This window comes from Eptatretus burgeri, chromosome 8 (genome assembly GCF_056783735.1).
Source record: "Eptatretus burgeri isolate ZD-2024b chromosome 8, Ebu_testis_v1, whole genome shotgun sequence".
Taxonomy (NCBI): Eukaryota; Metazoa; Chordata; class Myxini; order Myxiniformes; family Myxinidae; genus Eptatretus; species Eptatretus burgeri.
The window spans coordinates 82,082,562-82,095,156 of NC_140968.1; positions in this window are offsets into that span (position 1 = coordinate 82,082,562).

A 12,595-nucleotide genomic window follows, 5' to 3' on the forward strand; every position below is an offset into this window, starting at 1 on the left:
GTTCGGGAAAGTAGCAGGCTGTTAAAGCCAATAAAAGTGGTCATTTGGTCTGACGGAACTTGGCGATTAAAACCGCTCGGCATCGCACATGGAACAAGCATGCAAAGCGGCTTGTTTCCGTACGAGTTCCATCGAGGTATAAATTCTCGGTACTTCTGTCTCCGCAGATAATTAGGTATATCGAGATTTGGTGATTAACCCCGTACAGCATGGACAGAATATTGGCAGTTTATGGTGCGTTAAGGCATCTGTAGCCGGTTTCCGGAGTTGTCTGGAAGCTACGACTGAATTCCGGTTTTCGGCGGACGCACGACTGCGGTTGGGCCATAAGCGGTCGTGCGTGGCAGTCGAACCAGCGGATTTCGTAACAATATATATATATATATATATATATATATATATATATATATATATATATATATATATATATCTTCTTCTTTCGGCTGCTCCCCTTAGGGGTCGCCACAGCGGATCATCCGTATGATCCGCATAGTGATTTGGCACATGTTTTACGCCGGATGCCCTTCCTGACGCAACCCTGGTCGCCTCTTACGACACAGGGATATGGTACACCTATTTTAACCGGGGTATACACCGGCCCAGTATACTGGTACTCATTTCGCCGACCTCAGAAGGATGACAGGCTGAGTCAACCCCCTGGTGTATTAATTCAGTGGCCCAACGGGGCTTGAACTCAGGACCTCTTGGATCCCAAGCTGCTGCCCTAACCACTGCGCCAACACCAGGTTCGTAACAATACATATACATATATATATATATATATATATATATATATATATATATATATATATATATATATATATATATATATATATATATATATATATATATATATATATATATATATATGCATGCATACACTGATGAGCCAAAACATGATGACCACCTGCCTAATATGCTGTTGGTCCTCCGTGTGTCGCCAAAACAGTGCCGACCCACTGAGGCATGGACTCCACAAGACCCCTGAAGGTGTTCTGTGGTGTAAGGCACCAAAACATTCACAGCAGATCCTTCAAGTCCTGTAAGTTGCGAGGTGGAGCCGCTGTGGATCGGACTTGTCGGTCCAGCACATCCCACAGATGCTCAATCGGATTGAGATCTGGATAATTTGGAGGCCAGTGCGACACCGTGAAGACTTCATCATGTTCCTCAAACCATTCCCGAACAATGTGTGCAGTGTGGCAGGATGCATTATCCTGCTGAAAGAGGCCACTGCCATCAGGGTATACCAGTGTACCTGGTCTGCAACGATGTTGAGGTAGGTGACACGTGTCAAATTGATGTCCACATGAATGGCCAGATCCAGGGTTTCCCAACATAGCATTGCCCAGAGCATCACACTCCCTCCACCGGCTTGTTGTCTTCCCACAGTGCATCCTGGTGCCATCACTTCCTCAGGAAAACGGCGCACACGTACATGGCCATCCATGTGATCTAAAAGAAAACGGGACTCATCGGACCAGGCGACCTTCTTCCACTGCTCCAAGGTCAAGTTCCGATGCTCGCGTGCCCATTGAAGGTGCTTTTGACAGTGGACAGGGGTCATCATGCACACTCTGACCGGTCGGCAGCTCCACAGCCCCATACGTAGCAGGGTGCGATGCACTGTGGATTGTGACACATTCCTCCCATGACCACCATTAAAATTTTCTATGACTTGTGCCACAGTAGACCTTCTGTCAATTCGGACCAGATGGGATAGCCTTCGTTGCCGTCACGCATCGATGAGCCTTGGGGGCCCAACACCCTGTCACCGGTTTGTGGTTTGTCCATCCTCGGACCACTGTCGGTTGGTACTCACCAATGCTGACCGGGAGCACCCCACAAGCCTTGCAGTTTCAGAGATGCTCTGACCCAGTCGTCTGGCCATAACAATTTGGCCCTTGTCAAAGTCGCTCAGGTCTTTACTCCTGCCCATTTCTCCTGCATCCAACACATCAACTTCAAGAACTGACTGTTCACTTGCTGTTTAATATATCCCACTCCTTGACAGGTGCCATTGTAACAAGATAATCAATGTTATTCACTTCACCTGTCAGTGCTCATAATGTTTTGGCGCTTCAGTGTATATTTGGATAAATATATATATATATATATATATATATATATATATATATATATATATATATATATATATATATATATATACATATATATATATATATACATATGTAAATGCACAATACAATCAGAGTCCATATATTAAAAAAGGCCCGTAGAAATGAACTTGATTGAAAAGTGGGAAATCATACATCACAGGATCGGATTATAATGAAGCATGTGTGTGTTAAATAAAGCATATTAATCAAAAGATAAATTGCATTAGCCAGGAAATCCATCGTGATAAATTTGCTAAAATTGACAATTGTTTTCATTACATAAATTTTTTGATATCTTCGGTGAATGATCGCAAGGAGTACATCACCCCCAATTCATCCTTGGCAATCGATGCTGTTCAAAATAAACTCAAGTCATGACAAAATCCAATGTAATTTCACGACAACATTTAATTATTTGTGCAGTTTCATTCTGCTGGGAAACAAAGTTGAACTCAAAAATATTTCATGGTTGAAGAATGTCATTACAAATTGACTTAATTTCTTTCAGCATCACGTGATTAACGACCTGTGATGTGTGGAGCATCCCACCAAGTGTAACCATTGTCTAAGGGGAAATGAAATAAAGTGGAAATTGGCAGCCGTTATTGGCTGCTTTAGATTCTAGCAATTTTGCATTCACAGCTGGACCTCAAAATTGCTTGCGGGGATAGGAAATAGCACGGACAGCAAATTAACAACTGTTTTCAGCATAAAAGGGCAAAAGATAGCACATTATCATCACGTACAAAATGACATTTAATTTTCTATATGCAGATTAGTTAAAGACTAAATGTGGTGTTATGAAAAAGCTTACGGGCAAAAAATAGGAAAGCATTAAATAGTTTGTATATTCAAATGCAACTCAAAAACAATTAATATGAAAAGATTGCTTAAAATATCCAAAAAGTCTGAAATTTCGGATGGATTGTCCTTCCATCGCACAGACAAAAGCAGCGTGGAATGTCATGTATTGACAAGCATTGCAAATACAAACCAGAGTAAACCATGAAAAAAAATTCCAATCATTGCGTCTTCCACATTAATGAGTACATCCCCCAACAGTCATACTCGATCGAGCTCGCGATTCTGGAAACATGAAATGCCCTGGCATCGTGCATAGCACAGGCGCTGCTACAAGCAGCGGGGACCAATTCTTGTATTATGTGCTTGCCTGACCAGAGAAGCACCGTGGGGTCCAACTAGGAAGTATAATATCTGCATGTGTTTTAATATCATGACTTAAGTTAAAAGAAATCAAAGACAACAGATGGCATCGCCGTCTCCATCCCAAGATACCCGAATGACCTCCGAGTTTTGCATGCACATTTCTCGTCTTTCCCATTTTTCTCCCCCTGTCTGCTATGCTTTAGACATCACTCTGTCTCTCTTTGTCCGCTCTCAGTGGATGCATATTGCAATTCCTCACTGCTAATGTCATGCTGCTTGTTTGCCTGCAAGGCCCGGAACTCGGGTCAGAATCACTTACATTTTGTATCAAGCCTTGTCTTGCTAAAGATGCCCCGAGGTTAAACAGGCCCTGTCAAATTTACACTTCTATTTGTATCCCGGTGATGTTGCTCAGGTGTGCTGTTTTGGTCGAGTGATTTAAGATTTGTTTCTTTCTATGGGTTCGATTCCCATGAATGCTCACTCTTGCCAAAAACCTCTTGGCAGGAAGTTTAGGAAGGCCTTTGTGTTGCAGTGGACTAAAAAAAATTGTACTTATGTGGATGTCACATCAATTACAGGTGTGGATGTGTTTCTTGTTATCAATGCAATGATTGTGCATAACCATTTGGTCTATGATGTGCAATTGTTTTTGAAAAAAATATGATAGTCTCAAACACAGACAAGGAATAATATTTGACAGGACAGCAGCAGCTTTTGAAAGGAACCACTTCCCACCACCCGAAAACCACAACTGAATATCAATCCCATCGATATATTAAAACACAGCATTTGCAGTAATGTGTCTCGTCATGCAACAATGTTGGTTGGGCCTTTAAAAGTGGACACACACAGCAGCATTTGTGAAAAAGCAGCCACAAACCCGTTTTATAAAATAGCAAAACTTTCCAGATTCTCACTCATGCACAACTCGGAGCATAACTGAGAGCGAGTGCTTTGTATTTGGAGGCATGGAACGCCCAAGGAATAAAAACTGTGCTCTCAATCTTGCTTTATCTCAGGGGAGTAAACATCATGCTCTCCATTCCAAACCCAAAATGCCCCCCCAAGATATACCATGGTCTTCATCACCATACCATAATTCCTCTCGAAACAGCAGCAACAACAACAACAACACCAACAACCACTTTGTGGTTCCCTCATTTCACCTAAAAGCTCCTTAAAACACCAAACTCCTCACATCCCGATGAAGTGTTCCATCTTTACCTCTGCCACAAAAGGTGGATGGAGGTTACATTTTCACCCTTGTCTGTTTGCTTTTCTGACCGTCAGTCTGTACGCAGGATATCTCAAACATTTATGGACGGGTTTTGACGAAACTTGGTGGACAGGTTGGGTGTGTGCCAAAGACTGGTTTATTAGATTTTGGTCAAGATCCGGATCCATTAGTGGACGTTAAATATCTCGGTGTCATTCACAAAGAGGAGGAAAATCATCATCGGCATCTTCAATCATTTCCAATCTCCTGCCACCTTCAGACCTGGCCAGCCGGTTTGAGGTAGACTATGGCCAAAGAGGTTACCCAGCCAACCCCACAAGAAGGGGGGGATTAATTGCAGCCATTAAAGAGGTAGTAGTAGTTTGAATGCTCGAAAGAAGCATGTCAAAAGAATGATGATAATTCCAAAATGACTTCACCAATTACAGTTTGGACAATTTTCCTGATCAAGGCAATCAGCAGACAAGATGTCATGTGGTCAATGCACTTGCAGTATCATAACAACCTGCTGAGGGTAGTCTCATCAGAGCTCAGCAGCATGCTAAGATGGCACATTTAAGTTTCCATGGAATTCTAACAGTTGCTTTAGCACTGTGCACGTACTACCAGCATATTTTGAGAATGACAAATGGTGAGAGGGCATGTAAATGGATGAGAAGGTACGCAGTGAAAAGAGTGGAGGAAAGGACAAAGGCAAACTCATCTCAAATGGAAGGTATGACTCACAGAAGAGTAAACAAGATGAAAAGCTAGGAAATAGTTCCATTAAGAATGGTGCCTTTCAATCACCAGAGCAATCTTACCTTTGATTTATCTAGTCTGGGTTTGATGACTGGCCCAGCTATAAACCACTGCATCAATGACCGCACCCACCATCTGTAGTTTTAAAGCGTTAAGCTCGGGTCCTGTCTGCCTGCATTAGATGTGAACATTCAAGATGCCATGATGTCTTCTTTAAAGGGGAGGTGATTGTCACTGACAGCCTTGCTACATTCAAACTTCCCACTCGAATCCAACTGCATCAGTGGCACGGCCGCACCTCAGAAATTTGGTCGAATTTCTAATTAAACCCTGGTCCAATATACATTTACCGAATAAATAAACAAATAAATAAATATGGCTAATAAATAAGCAAATAAATATGGCTAATAAATAAACAAATAAATTAATTAATATGGCTAATGAATAAACAAATACATTAATTAATATGTGTAATGAATAAACAAATAAACAAATAAATATGGCTAATGAATAAACAAATAAATAAATTAATATGGCTAATAAATAAACAAATAAAAAATAAATATGGCTAATAAACAACCAAATAAATAAATTAATATGGCTAATGAATAAACAAATAAATTAATTAATATGGCTAATGAATAAACAAATAAATAAATTAATATAACTAATAAATAAGCAAATAAATATGGTTAATAAATAAACAAATAAATAAATAAATTAATATGGCTAATAAAAAAACAAATAAATTAATTAATATGGCTAATGAATAAACAAATAAATTAATATGGCTAATGAATAAACAAATAAATAAATTAATATGGCTAATGAATAAACAAATAACTAAAAAAATATGGCTAATGAATAAACAAATAAATAAATTAATATGGCTAATGAATAAACAAATAAATAAATTAATATAGCTAATGAATAAACAAATACATTAATTAATATGGCTAATGAATAAACAAATAAAACAAATAAATATGGCTAATGAATAAACAAATAAATTAATTAATATGGCTAATAAATAAACAAATAAAAAAATAAATATGGCTAATAAATAAACAAATAAATTAATATGGGTAATGAATAAACAAATAAATTAATTAATATGGCTAATTAAAAAAATTCATTAATATGGCTAATGAAGAAACAAATAAATAAATTAATATGGCTAATGAATAAACAAATAACTAAATAAATAAACAAATAAATTAATTAATATGGCTCATAAATAAGCAAATAAATATGGCTCATAAATGAACAAATAAATAAATTAATATGGCTAATGAATAAACAAATAAATAAATTAATATAGCTAATGAATAAACAAATACATTAATTAATATGGCTAATGAATAAACAAATTAATATGGCTATTAATAAATAAGCAAATAAATATGGCTAATAAATAAACAAATAAATAAATATGGCTAATAAATAAATTAATATAGCTAATGAATAAACAAATAAATAAATTAATATGGCTAATGAATAAACAAATAAATAAATATGGCTAATAAATAAACAAATAAATTAATTAATATGGCTAATGAATAAACAAATAAATTAATGAATATAGCTAACGACTAAACAAATAAATTAATTAATATGGCTAATGAATAAACAAATAAATAAATTAATATGACTAATGAATAAACAAACAAATAAAACAAATAAATGAATAAACTTACCACGTCCATAGTTGATGTATTCATATGTCGCTGCTCCTCCATGAACCTTCGATAGTGTAGAAAGAAATAGCTAAAAGAAACGTTCCAATCAAAAGGTTTTTTTTTTTTCATCGAGTTAATATCGGAGAAAAGTTGACTTCAAAAGTATCAATCAATACATTTTCTATTCACCTTCCTGAAAGAAAATAGGAAGTGTGTGAAAAAACAAAACGGCAGAGGCACATTGAACATGTAAACACTACTGAAACGTCATGTGTGCACACACCTTCCCTCGTGCACACACCTTCCCAGGTACACGTCCCCAACCACTGATAGCCGGCCCCGCAGTATAGCCCCAATTGTGTGCCGGCCAAACACCACTAACTGTCAGGGTTATCACCAAGTCCAAAATGCCATCGCAGATTATCATTGGCCGTCAACAATCCAACAACTGATAGTCGTAAAACGGAAGTTCATTTCTCACGCGAGAAGTTTAACCACCCGTGATGAAAATGCTCAATGAAAGCAAGTAGCGAAACGCATGATGAGTAGAGCAAGTCTCAATAATGAAACAGGAACCTCTTCAGGCCATTACCGTAGAACACCATCCAAAAGGAGCAGTCAGTGTTCATCGGTCACGTGGGTGTGAAATAAAAATGTGTCAACACCGCAACCTTAGATAGATAGCTGTTTCGCATTTGCATCGATAAGAAAAACAATGAAATAAAAAGGTTGATTCGATTGTAACATAGAGCCTTGAGTCACCATAAAACAAGGGCTAAAACACCTTTACTGGTAATAAAAGAAATAAATAAACAAAGCAGAACTAAAAAAATAGGTATAAAGGTGAAGAGGATATTGTAAGGGAAGAGTCAAGGCTGAAAAAAAGCTGAAAAGGCCAAATACACTGAGCAACCCTCACATATCATTTGTGCCCATTAATGAGTTCATCACAAAATTAACAGCATTCACTGGAGAATGAAATTTGTTAATTAATTGCTTGTGAAATTTTAACCTTTCATTTGTGTGGATAACAGACCCAGACACACAGACACCGCAGACGCACAGAGTTGGGAAGCACGTGCGCCTATCAGGGATGCATACGGTAAGGTGGAACATGAGTATACACGCAGGAAAGCAAATGAATAGACAAGCCCACACACGATGTGGTTTGGCATAACAAGGAGACACACATGTGGTTTGGTGAAGTGAGAGGAGGGGAGGGGGGGAGTTGGTCAAAAATGTAAGTGGGGGAAGGGGATAGGGTCGGAGTGAATCAGTCATGGCAGCAATAAGCATAATCCGAATACAGTGATGCCTTTTCCATAATATTTTGGCCGTAACTGTATTCCAGATATGGCCAAACTTAAATATTTATTTATAGTAGGAGCACTTGGTCCTTCTGATATAAATTATGCTCCTACATCCTCACGGATAATTCTTACTGGACTCCAAACGAAATTGAAAGAGATGTGTAACAAACACTTCTTTCAGAATGTCAACAACCATCATCATTTTTGATGATATTAGGATATCATCAAAAAGAATAACACGATCAACGAGAGCGCATTCCCTCTGCCAGGCTAAACAGTGTACATTTTGTATTCCATTGACAGGCCGGATCTGCAATCGGACCTGAACCAAAATCTAATAACCTCGTTGTTGTCACCTACCCAACTCATCCACCAAGTTTCGTCCGAATCTGTCCGCAACGTTTCGAGATATCGTGCTATATATCGTTTTTGGGTGCATCTCTCAAGGGTGAAAAATCACATAAAAAAATAAAAAAAATTCTCGTCTTCAGATCCAGATGCACATCTTCACCAAAATCAAATCAATTCGTCCTTGTTACACACCAACCCATTCACCAAGTTTCATACGAATCCGTCCATAACTTTTTGAGATATCCTGCTCACAGTCAAACAAACAGACAGACAGACAAACTAGAAATCATTCACATAGAGTGACACTCGGTGAAACGGAACAAATTAGAAGGGCATTCGGTAGAGTGCATACCTCTGCCCCCGTAATGCCTGATCCACGATAACATATCGGGTCCAATACATTTTCGAAATATCATCCATATATTAATACTGAAAGACCAATTTTGTGCTCCTCCTAGCGGTCGCGTCACGTTTTTCTCGGTACTGTGACCTGGACTGAAAGAAACTTCATACCTGTAAGAATGCATCGCACATAGTGGCAATAGTCAACTTTCAAATCTGAAGCAGAATAAACACTTTTCGTTGAGACGGGGGCGAGGAGTGAAGAGACGGGGGCAGGGAGTGAAGAGGCGGGGGGAAAGGTAAGCAAATTTTGGGGTGGCGGTAAGCAAATTGAAAGTGGGGGCTGGGGAGAATTAGGCGGGGTTGAGTGTGAGGGGGTGGACAGGGGGGCGGGGGCCCGGGGGCAAGTGGGGCGGGGAATCAAGATACGGGGGCGGGGAGTGAAGAGGCGGGGCGGGGCTGGGGTAATTCAATTTTTGGGCGGGGGTAAGCAAATTGAAGGCGTGGGGTGGGAGGCGGGGGGGAATGCGGCAGGGGCGGGGGATGAGTAGGCGGGGGCAAGCACGCCCTGTCCAGTCCATGTCCCTCGAACGTGGGTGAGCTGGTGAGGGTGGTTGAATGAACGGAATCCGTCTGTGACGGGGTTTCGGCTAGTGCTATATATTGTTTTGGGCCCGATCTCTCAATGGTAAAAAATCACTTCCAAAATTAAATAATTATCATATCTGGATCCCGATCCGGATCTTCACCAAAATCAAAAGAATTCGTCGTCGTCACACACCTAACCTGTCCACCAAGTTTCATCCGAATCCAGACAACTTTTTGAGATATCACGCGCACAAAAAAACAAGAAGACAGACAGGGATGTAAGCATAACCTCGTTCCACCTTCGGTGGCGGAGGTGACGAGAATATCACTCAGAAGAGCACATACCTCCACCAGGCTGAGCAGATACGTTTGGTGATAGGCCCCGCAACCTACTGATATCCAAATTTGAAACCGGAGCTGAACCAAAATCAAATCAGCTTGTTCTTATCACCTAACCACCTTGTTCACCTAATTTTGTCATTTAACTCATCCACACCTTTTTGTGATATATGATATGATATACCATCCATCATTTTTGACCCAATCTCTCAAAGGTGAAGCATGACTTTAAAAATTTTTAACCTCGCATATCTGGCTCTGGACTCGGATCTTCATCGAAATTGAATTGAATAGTCATCGTCACACCTCCAACCCGTCCACTAATTTTTGTCCGAATCCTAACACAACTTTTGGAGATGTTATGCAATATCGTTTTTAGGCCAAACACTCAATGGTGAAGAATCACTTTAACATTTGAGGCTCCGCGAGGAGGAGTGATGTAAGGGACACATGGGCCATTTTGGAGTTAATGGCATAGAGCACTATTTTAACCCTTACCATATCATCCGGGCCTATCATCATCATATCATTAAAAAAAAAATGTCGCTTACATCACTCCTCCTCGCGGGGCCTCATTTGTCAGATTTGGATCTTCGCCGAAATTGAATCAATTCTTCCTTGACATGCACCCACCTTGTCCAAGTTTCGTTCAAATCCATCCACAACTTTTTGAGACATCATGCAATATCGTTTCCAGCCCCATCTCTCAATGGTGAAGAATCAGTTAAAAAAATTGCATCCTGATGCAGATTCTGACCCTGAACAAAAAGATGTGTTGCTGTCCTTGGCCTGTCACCTATGCACCCCCAAAAAAATTCAGAACGATTGCTTGAAAACTGTGGACAAAAAAAAAAACCATGTGACAAACAGCCAGACGGCCAAAAAGACACGACTGAATGACATACTTGGAAAAATTATCCAGCCAAGTAACAAACAGGGGTGAAAACATAACCTCCGTCCATCTTCAGTGGCGGAGGTAATCACCAATTAATCAATGTTACAAGCTTGACAGAGATAATATCAGACAGAGAGCACTCTTTGATGTACGGTACACCGAAACCTGATCCTTCTCTCAGACTTTGTCATTGGTTTCTAATTATTTGTTTCACCCTTGCAACAACATCCCTATTTTAAATGTGGGACATATTTCTGTTTCATTAATATAGAAAATTAAATTAACTTGCTGTATCATGTATAACATTTAATAGCAAACAAGACAGCCAGCTTAAAATATGCTTTGAAATCGAGTGTGCTCCCCTTATGCAGCCTTATGCCTCCACAGCACCAAGATGTCAGTTTGTCATCATTTTTGCAAATATACACTATACTCTCAAAAGTACTGGGACGTCACACCCAAACTTCCAAATGAACCCTTCAAACATGCAAGGGAAATGTTTTCCACAAAATGAAAAGCTTCATGTGCTTTACAAAGGTGCCATATTGTGACATTTTTTTTGAGAACACTGCACAACCAGGTTGAAACAATACTGTGAGGATCTTTACATTTACTATCGTCACAATACGCGGTGCAACTTCTATGTTTGTTAGAAATAATTTTGATTCAAGCACAATATTTAAAATGTGTAGTTTTCAGCTCAGAGTCTCGATATAAACCGAATGGAGCCACTCCAGTACATCGAAGAACAATATTTCAAGTTCCAGAGCCGACAAACCACAAAACACCACAACTTGCGCTTGCACTTCAGGAAAAAATTGCCCAATAATGTGCCTGACTACCAACATGTAGTAAAACAGTGACTCCCTTTTAAAATATTCGTTTAAAATCCTTACAAATAAATAATCCTGAATACTTATTATCTGTCCTAATACTTTTGACATCGTCTTGAAGAAAAAAAAAAAGGATACTCATCTCAAGGGTGACGGCCACCATCCTGGGAGCAATTCATACCGAGATAGCTGATTTATGTGCGAATGCATGTGTGAAATAATTTATTTAAAATTTTTTTTTTATATTGAGATGTTTTTCATTTTGTTTTTTAAAATTTTCTTTTCTTTTCTTTTTTTCAGAACTTGGAACATTCATGAATCACCTGTCATTTTTAGGATTGTACCATGTGATGACAAAATGTAGGTGATTACACATGCCTTGCACAGAGCCAGGAGAACCTTTCTGGTAACTGTTTCAACAAACACCCTCCTCCAAATCTTGGTGGCATCTGGTTACCTCCACCACCGAAGGTGAAGGATGTTGTGTTTTCACCCCTTTCTGTCTGTTTGTTTGCAGAATATCTCAAAAAAGTTGTGTATGGATTCAGATGAAACTTGGTGGACAGTTTGGGAATGTGACAAGGAAGAATCGATTCAAATTTGGTGAAGATCTGAATCCAGATCGGGATACGAGAGTTGTTTAATTTTTTAAGTGATTCTTCACCATTGAGGGATAGGGCTAAAAACGATCTAGTACTGTATAGCATGATATTTCAAAAATGTATTGGGCCCGATATGTTCTCGTGGATCAGGCATTACATGGCAGAGGTATGCACTCTACCGAGTGCCCTTCTAGTTAAGTCTGTTTCTGGTGTATGTTCCCCTTACATCAATCCCTTACCTCAAATGGCTGCAAAGCTGACACTACACATGAAAAGGCTGAATGGCTAAACCTTGTGTTTGCTTCGAAATCTTATGTCCCAAACCCATCGCTTTCTCTACTCACCTGGCCCAATCACACCCAGCTGTTCCTGGACTCTGTGTCCTTTT